A 10,274-nucleotide genomic window follows, 5' to 3' on the forward strand; every position below is an offset into this window, starting at 1 on the left:
CAACCTACAAAATGGGAGAAAATTTTCGCAACCTACTCATCTGACAAAGGGCTAATATCCAGAATCTACAATGAACTCCAACAAATTTACAAGAAAAAAACAAACAACCCCATCAAAAAGTGGGCGAAGGACATGAACAGACACTTCTCAAAAGAAGACATTTATGCAGCCAAAAAACACATGAAAAAATGCTCACCATCACTGGCCATGAGAGAAATGCAAATCAAAACCACAATGAGATACCATCTGACACCAGTTAGAATGGCAATCATTAAAAAGTCAGGAAACAACAGGTGCTGGAGAGGATGTGGAGAAATAGGAACACTTTTACACTGTTGGTGGGACTGTAAACTAGTTCAACCCTTGTGGAAGTCAGTGTGGCGATTCCTCAGGGATCTAGAACTAGAAATTCCATTTGACCCAGCCATCCCATTACTGGGTATATACCCAAAGGATTATAAATCATGCTGCTATAAAGACACATGTACACGTATGTTTATTGCGGCATTATTCACAATAGCAAAGACTTGGAACCAACCCAAATGTCCAACAATGATAGACTGGATTCAGAAAATGTGGCACATATACACCATGGAATACTATGCAGCCATAAAAAATGATGAGTTCACGTCCTTTGTAGGGACATGGATGAAATTGGAAATGATCATTCTCAGTAAACTATTGCAAGAACAAAAAACCAAACACCGCATATTCTCACTCATAGGTGGGAATTGAACAATGAGAACACATGGACACAGGAAGGGGAACATCACACTTCGGGGACTGTTGTGGGGTGGGGGGAGGGGGGAGGGATAGTATTGGGAGATATACCTAATGCTAGATGACGAGTTGGTGGGTGCAGCGCACCAGCATGGCACATGTATACATATGTAACTTACCTGCACGTTGCGCACATGTACCATAGAGCCTAAAGTATAATAATAGTAATAATAAAAAGAAAAAAAAAAAAAGAAAGGGAGCAATTTTAAGATTAAGATGGAACCATTCAGTTTTTTCACCATCTCCCACCTAAAGGAATCTTACTCCTATCTTGCTGAAGTTTGAGTGCCCTTTTGGCACCTTCCTGGAGTATTCTTTCACATCAGATAGACGTGGGTTCAAATTCTAACTTTGCCTCTGATTTTTCTGTAATAGGCTTTATTTAAAAAAATTAGATTTACAGATAAAATTGTGCAAATTGTGCAGAAAGTACAGAGAATTCCCATACATTCCTTTTTCACCCCTACATTTCTATTATTATTAACATTTTGCATTAATATGGTCCATTTGTACATAGTTGATATTAGGGTTCCCTCTTCATGCTGTACAGTTCAATGAGTTTCAACAAATGTGTAATGCCATGTATTGGACCATTACAGTATCATTAGTAGTTTTACTGTCCTAAGCTTATCCTGGGATCTATCTATTCATCCAGCCCTTTCTCCCCCCGAACTCTGGCAACCATTGATCTTTTTACTATCTCTATAGTTTTGCCTTTTGCAGAATGTCATATAGTTGGAATCAGTATGTGGCTCTTTCAGACTGGCTTCTTTCATATGGTAATGGATGTTTAAGTTTCTTTCATGTTTTTCCATGGCTTGATAGCTCATTTATTTTTGTTGCTGAATAATATTCCCTTGCCTGGGTATACCAAAGTTCATTCCTTTACCTATTATAGAATATTTTGGTTGCTTCTAAGTTTTGGGAATTATAAATAAAGCTTTTATAAACATCAAAAAAAAAAAGAATTCCATTGGAAAACCCAGTTATACTCACTTATTTTCAGTTAATAATGCAACACTATATCACAGCATTATTGCTGGAGTGTGCTTCAGCATTAGCTATAATATACAGGGTCTGTATGGAATTCTCAGTGATGTAATTTCTGTCTGTGGCCTAAATCCTTCTCATTTTTGGCAATGCTGCCCTGTAATTGTTATTGCATTGTATTAGTTCCTGCTTCTGGTATATTCATGATCTGTAGGATACAAATCTCTTGAATGCTTAGGCCACAAAGTTTTGAATAACCCTTATTGATTTGCCTCAACCTCAGTATAAAGAGGAAATCTTCATAAATATTTTTCTCAATGCACAGGATTTTGTAGCTTTACCTCTAGTCCAGTAGTTCTCAACCAGCAGTGATTTTATATACCCTCCCCAAGTCGTTGGCTGTGTCTGGAGATATATGTGACTGTCACAACTGAGGGGTAGGGAATGCTATAGGCATCTAGTAGGTAGAGTCCAGAAATGACTCTAAACATCCTACAATGCACAGAACAACACCCTGTAACTAAGAGTTATTTGGCCCCAAATGGCCCCTGATGTTGAGAAATTCTGTCCTAGTGATAGAGCATAGCAGATACCTCCAATCTAGCTCCTTCAACTACATTTCAATTACTTCTTCTATAACCAACAGAAGGAATTAAGTGCTAAAACTCAAAATATTTCTTTTTTATTTTAGTAATCAGTATTTTTCAAAGTCACTTGGTAACACTAATATATTTAATTGCTAAATGTGTATGGTTACCAAAAATCTAAAACAACACATTTTAAACTCTATATTTAGAGCAGTAAAAAAATTGAGCTATTAGGAACTTGGAGAAAATTGGCAATTTTTAAAACATTCATAAATAAAAATTGTACTGTACATTTTCAAGTACAAAAAACTATGAGAACTTGTTTTACTCATTTCAGAAGACAAAAACCCAACACTCATCATTATTTGATATTTGCCAGTAACCTTGGAGGTACTGTGGCATTGCTTTCTAAGGAAGATATATTATGATGCCAGTCTCTCTGCACCAAAAAACAATTCTCAACCTGGCATGGTACTAAAGCCTGGCAGTATGACATGGTAGAAAAAAACAAGATTACTTTTTCCATTTCACAATCATGTGCATTTGTTGTTGCTGTCAGCATTTATTTTTCTGTCATCCCTATACCCTCAATTTCTTTGTAGAGAATTATCTCCTTTGGATATGGTCTAAAGGAACCAGGCCCCCTCCTAGGCAAAGAGCGGGTGTGCTAGCCAAGTCAGGCCAATCCAGTACGTATTTCTTCCATGATATTTGCATCTCAAGCAAAGTGACAAAAACGTTAACAATATCCTGATTCATTTGCTTCAGTGATGGCAGCCTGAATAGACTGTTTTTACTGCAAGATCCTCTTTTTAGTTCTATTTCCTTGAGACCTCAAAGTATTTTGCATCAGTTTCTTTTTTGTCTCTCTCAAGCCTGCATTACAGAAATATCAATTCTTGTTCTGCTATCTATTTTGCCTCCCTTTCAAGTTCCCAACCCTCAAATTATTTTTGTTTCTTCAAATCATTACCAACAGAGTGCTTCGCTCCTGGTGCTCTACAAGGACTATTGAGGCAACGTCAAAAGAAATAAAACTCTACATTGTTTGCAGATACAGCTACTTTGGGGAAACTTTGTTTCCCAGGAGTAAAGAAACAGTTACAAGCCTCCCACACATGTGGTAAGAAAAACAAGGTACCACTACCATTTAATAAATTACTGTAGAATAAACTATAATAGTATAAATTATATTTTACAATACTGTATTGCATTATTCAGTTTACAGTTTTTGACACTTAAGTTTCTCACTTGACCATTACAATATTCCTGTGAGGTAGGTATTAATATAATTCTCATTTTATACAAGAGCAAAGGTTCAGAAAGAAGTAACGTGCTCAAGGTTACACGGCTAGTAAGTGGTTTGGCTCCATAACTGTGAGATATCAGGTATAGAGCCAAACCACTGTGAGATATCCTGTATGGAACCTGTGAGATATGTGAGATATGATCTTGCTTATATCTCAGAGTGAGGGCAGGGCTGGAGGTAAATACTAGGAGCTGTATCAATTGGGGTTGTTAGGGGCAAGCAGTAGAGGCCAATCCTGGCTGACTGAACAGAAAGGGAGTTTATTAAAAGGACAGTAGAGATCTCATAGAAGTTGTTTAAGGGAATGTAGAACCTGGCTCAGCTACACCTAAGAAAAATGCCTCAAATCACACCTTAGAATTCTCTGATTAGATACAAAAATTAGCTGGGCGTGGCAATGCATGCCTGTAATACCAGCTACTCAGGAGGCTGAGGCAGGAGAATCGCTTGAACTAGGGAGTCAGAGGTTGCAGTGAGCCAAGATCGCGCCACTGCACTCCAGCGTGGCGACAGAGTGAGACTCTGTCTCAAAAAAAAAAAAAAAAAAAAAATCTGATTAGAAAAATGATTATACCACTGCCACCAGAAAGAGAAATCTTCTTATTATATCTTTAGTTTCCAAGTCAGTCTGGCACAGACACATCTGATTGAGGGAGCTTAGGTTATGTGTGCACTCCCTAGCTGTAATGGAGATTAGGCAAGTTAGCACCTAGAATTTTCATCCCTTGTAGTAGGAGGTATATTTTGCTTCCCACCAAAACCCATGAGGTGGGGTAATTTTGCATTCATAGAAAGGGATTAATATTTTGGGCAGCCAAAACAGTTGGCAATATCCAAAATAATCTAAGCTGTGACGTCTCAATTTCCAAATACACTCTTCTTCACTGACTTAAAATGTTGAAGTCCCACCTAACCCAACATAGCTATCCCTTACATTTTTTCCAGCATTACTGAGGTATAATTGACAAACAAAATCATATATATCCAAGGTGTACAGATTTGATATATGTATACTTTGTAAAATAATTACCACAATCAAATTTATTAACATGTCTGTCATCATCATAGTTACCATGTTGTGTGTGCATGTGTTAAGTGCATTTAAGTGTGTAAGGACACTTATAATCTGCTCTCTTACCAAATTTCAAATATTAACTGCAGCTACCATGCTGTACATTAGATCATCAGAACTTATTCATCCTGTAACTGAAAGAGAAAGACCATATGATTTCATATGTGGCATCTCACCATTTCCCCCACTCTCCAGTCCCCAGCAAACACTATTCTATTCTCTGCTTCTATAAGTTAATCCTTTCTAGATTCCACATATGAGATCATATGGTATTTCTCTTTCTGTGCCTGGATTACTCATTTAGCCTAGTACCCTCTAGGTTCATCCATGTTGTCACAAAGACCCATAAACTTGTGTCAACTTTAAGGTGGTTTCCTTATTTTGGCTATTGTGAAAAATGGTGCAAGGAACATGGGAATGCAGATATCTTTTTGAGATTCTGGTTTTATTTTCTTTGGATGTATACCCAGCAGTGGGATTGCTGGATCATATGGTAGTTCTGTTTTTAATATTTTGAGGAAACTCCTTACTGTTTTCCACAGAGACTGTATCAATTTATATTCCCATCAGCAATGTACAAGGACTCCCTTTTCTCTGCATCCTCACCAACACTTGTCTCTTGATAATAGCCATTGTAATGAGTGTGAAGTGATCTCACTGTGGTTTTAATTTGAGTTTCTCTGATGATTACTGATTTTGTGCATTTTTCATATACCTCTTGGCTATTTTACATCTTATTTGGAAAAATGTCTATCGAAGTCCTTTGCCCATTGTTTAATTGGGTTGTTAGTTTTTTGTGGGGTTTCTGTTATTGAGTTATGTGAGTTCCTTACATATTTTGGATATTAGCCCCTTATCAGATACACAGTTCACAAATATTTTCTCCCATTCTGTAGGTTGCCTCTTAATTTTGTTGATTTTTTTCCTTTGCTGTGCAGAAGCATTTTAGATATAGTCTCATTTATTTATTTTTGCTTTCGTTACCTGTGCTTTTGATGTCAAATCTACCCTTAATATATCTTAAAATATGCTAACATTTGCCCTAAAAAGTAGATTATATTTATCCCACTAATATTCATAGAATGGGGGAAATCCCCAAATAATAGGTGGATATAAGATGGTGATAACTGTTGGAAAAGAAGAGGGAATAGGACAAAATCCTAAGGAATATTATCACTTAAGGGACTTGCAGAGAAAAAGAAACTTTCAAAGGGGACAAAGGAGAGACAAGTAAAGTAGGAAGAAAATGAGAAGAATGTGGTGTGATAGCATAGAGAAAGACAATTAGGTATTTAAATTATGGAGTTAATATTATAATAGCAGAGAGTCTAGGGTAATTCGTTTAACCTTCATTAATCTTCTTTACTCAATCTCAAATAGCAAACTTTCTCCAACAATTTTTATTGTATTTCATTTTTGTATATTTTTGTACCATAAAACACCAATTTTAAAATAAAAATTCAATAATTTTCAGTATATGCACAGAGTTGTGCAGTCATCTGTGATCAACTGTACCTAGTAGTGTTAAGGGGCAAAGTAACATGAAACTGTGGCCTGTGACTTTAGTCAGTGGTATGGTAGAATTTAGAGTCAGATTGCAATGGATTCAGGAGAAAGTAGAAGGTGAGCAAGCAAAGAAAACAAATGTGGACTATTCTTTATTACAAAGAGGAAGAGAGACATAGCTCTGGGGAATGTGAGATCACAGAAAAGTTTTGATTGATTTTTATGATTTAAAATATGTCAATACTTTATTTTATTTTATTTTATTATTATTATACTTTAAGTTTTAGGGTACATATGCACAATGTGCAGGTTAGTTACATATGTATACATGTGCCATGCTGGTGTGCTGCACCATTAACTCGTCATTTAGCATTAGGTATATCTCCTAATGCTATCCCTCCCTCCTCCCCCCACCCCACAACAGTCCCCAGAGTGTGATGTTCCCCTTCCTGTGTCCATGTGTTCTCATTGTTCAATTCCCGTCTATGAGTGAGAACATGCGGTGTTTGGTTTTTTGTCTTGTGATAGTTTACTGAGAATGATGATTTCCAATTTCATCCATGTCCCTACAAAGGACATGAACTCATCATTTTTTATGGCTGCGTAGTATTCCATGGTGTATATGTGCCACATTTTCTGAATCCAGTCTATCATTGTTGGACATTTGGGTTGGTTCCAAGTCTTTGCTATTGTGAATAATGCCGCAATAAACGTACATGTGCATGTGTCTTTATAGCAGCATGATTTATAGTCCTTTGGGTATATGCCCAGTAATGGGATGGCTGGGTCAAATGGTATTTCTAGTTCTAGATCCCTGAGGAATCGCCACACTGACTTCCACAAGGGTTGAACTAGTTTACAGTCCCACCAACAGTGTAAGTGTTCCTATTTCTCCACATCCTCTCCAGCACCTGTTGTTTCCTGACTTTTTAATGATTGCCATTCTAACTGGTGTGAGATGGTATCTCATTGTGGTTTTGATTTGCATTTCTCTGATGGCCAGTGATGGTGAGCAATTTTTCATGTGTTTTTTGGCTGCATAAATGTCTTCTTTTGAGAAATGTCTGTTCATGTCCTTCGCCCACTTTTTGATGGGGTTGTTTGTTTTTTTCTTGTAAATTTGTTGGAGTTCATTGTAGGTTCTGGATACTAGTCCTTTGTCAGATGAGTAGGTTGCGAAAATTTTCTCCCATTTTGTAGGTTGCCTGTTCACTCTGATAGTAGTTTCTTTTGCTGTGCAGAAGCTCTTGAGTTTAATTAGATCCCATTTGTCAATTTTGGCTTTTGTTGCCATTGCTTTTGGTGTTTTAGACATGAAGTCCTTGCCCATGCCTATGTCCTGAATGGTAATGCCTAGGTTTTCTTCTAGGGTTTTTAGGGTTTTAGGTCTAATGTTTAAGTCTTTAATCCATCTTGAATTAATTTTTGTATAAGGTGTAAGGAAGGGATCCAGTTTCAGCTTTCTCCATATGGCTAGCCAGTTTTCCCAGCACCATTTATTAAATAGGGAATCCTTTCCCCATTTCTTGTTTTTCTCAGGTTTGTCAAAGATCAGATAGTTGTAGATATGCGGTGTTATTTCTGAGGGCTCTGTTCTGTTCCATTGATCTATATCTCTGTTTTGGTACCAGTACCATGCTGTTTTGGTTACTGTAGCCTTGTAGTATAGTTTGAAGTCAGGTAGCGTGATGCCTCCAGCTTTGTTCTTTTGGCTTAGGATTGACTTGGTGATGCGGGCTCTTTTTTGGTTCCATATGAACTTTAAAGTAGTCTTTTCCAATTCTGTGAAGAAAGTCATTGGTAGCTTGATGGGGATGGCATTGAATCTATAAATTACCTTGGGCAGTATGGCCATTTTCATGATATTGATTCTTCCTACCCATGAGCATGGAATGTTCTTCCATTTGTTTGTATCCTTTTATATTTCATTGAGCAGTGGTTTGTAGTTCTCCTTGAAGAGATCCTTCACGTCCCTTGTAAGTTGGATTCCTAGGTATTTTATTCTCTTTGAAGCAATTGTGAATGGGAGTTCACTCATGATTTGGCTCTCTGTCTGTTATTGGTGTATAAGAATGCTTGTGATTTTTGTACATTGATTTTGTATCCTGAGACTTTGCTGAAGTTGCTTATCAGCTTAAGGAGATTTTGGGCTGAGACAATGGGGTTTTCTAGATATACAATCATGTCATCTGCAAACAGGGACAATTTCACTTCCTCTTTTCCTAATTGAATACCCTTTATTTCCTTCTCCTGCCTAATTGTCATACTTTTCTAAACTGAGAGGAAGGAACCATTTCATCCAATTGAAACAATGGCCAGACCCATTTTGGTATTTGTCAAATCCTTAGTTTGAAATTTTTGAAATTGCTTCAATCCCAAATCTTTTCATGATTTTCCATTTTGAGTCCTTAGCACTTAGTGTACACTCCTAACTTCTGAGCCTTGCAATTTAATTAGTTTATTTATTTCTTCCACTTCTCTGGAATAATGCCTAGACAATTACCCTACCCAATACTCAGAATGTAATAAATAGGTGTGATAATGCTGTAATTTTTAAATTTGGTTTTAACACTATTTTAATTCAGGCTCTCACAATATATTGATCTTTAAATAAATATCTGCCAAATATCAGCTTTCTCACCATCTCAGACATGTGAAGGGTAACTGCAGTTCCCATGACAATTTTTCTACTCTTGACTGTTTTCATTTCAGTGCCTATAATGCTGCTGCAACAAACAGACCATGGCTCAGTGGAGTGTTTTACACAATCTGATTATATACATGGTAAGCATCAGAAGACCTTCAGCATAATAGGATTGCTTAAAGGTGAATAATTGGAAATTGAATAGCTAAATAGCCCTATTTAATTTAAATAATACATTCTTTTCTCTCTATTCCTTGCCTTCTTTAAAAACTTGGGCCCAAACTGACCTCCTGCAGAACACTTTCGTATAAAATATTTATTCAATTCTGACACAATTATGTGAATTTAATCTCTAGTTTTATATGCAAGGACAATGCCTCCAGATAATCTATCGACTACATAGGTAATTCAATGGAATTTAGAATTCAAAATGGTATATACATTATCGTCTAAGTCTACTGGAAAGGTTGCCTAGACCTTCTGGCAGTGAAGAACTTTCAGATGAGTACTCATCCAGCAATGGAACACAATCTCTGGATGTCAGTTGTTTCATTATATTTAGATATTTAAATTATAGAGTTAAATTATAGTGTTAATATTATAGTAGCAGAGAATCTAGGGGAATTCATTTAACATTCTTCATTAATATTCTTTACTCAATCTCAAATAGCAAATTTTCTCCAACAAATTTTTCTTGTATTTCATTTTTTGCATATTTTGGAGGTATAATTTATGTACCATAAAATTCACCAATTTTGAAATAAAAATTCAATAATTTGTGTAGTCATTACCATAATCACATTTTATAACATCTTTATCACCTCCCCACAAAATCCTGTACATATTAGCAGTCACTTGACATTCTCCCCTACATACAGCCCCTGGCAACCACTGATCTACTTTGTATCTCTATGGATTTACCTAGTTTATATATTTCATATAAATGGAATTAAACAGTATCTGGTCTTTTGTGAACAACTTCTTTCATTTAGCACGTTTTCAAGGTTTATCTCTGTCATAACGTGTCAATACTTAATCCCTTTACATTGCTGAATAATATTCCATTGTATGGATATGCAAACATTTTATTTATCCATTCATCAGATGATGGATATTGTTTCAGCTTTTTGGTTAGTATGAATGGTGTTGCTATGGACAATTTCTGTAAAAGTTGTGTAGTTTTTCTTTTAACACTTGCTTTCAATTCTTTTGAGTATATATTAGGAGTACAATTGATAGGTCATATAGTAATTCTATGTTTAACTTTAACTTTTTGAAGAATGATCAAACTATTTTCCACAATGGCCATACTATTTACATTCACACCAGCAATATATGAGGATTGTAATTTCTCCACATCTTTACCAACACTTGTTATTTCCATTT

At 36.1% G+C, this 10,274-nt stretch overlaps 1 long non-coding RNA gene across 1 annotated transcript; it reads left to right on the forward strand.

Annotated features, from left to right (window-relative positions):
- Positions 1 to 1,205: 1,205 nt before the first annotated feature.
- LOC129053110 (uncharacterized) lies at positions 1,206 to 9,278 on the forward strand. Its single transcript, XR_008518226.1, has 3 exons — positions 1,206 to 1,559; positions 3,337 to 3,494; positions 8,957 to 9,278. It is a non-coding gene; the product is annotated as an uncharacterized LOC129053110 (long non-coding RNA).
- The last annotated feature ends 996 nt before the right edge of the window (positions 9,279 to 10,274 follow it).

Source organism: Pongo abelii, chromosome X, assembly GCF_028885655.2.
Source record: "Pongo abelii isolate AG06213 chromosome X, NHGRI_mPonAbe1-v2.0_pri, whole genome shotgun sequence".
Lineage (NCBI taxonomy): Eukaryota > Metazoa > Chordata > Mammalia > Primates > Hominidae > Pongo > Pongo abelii.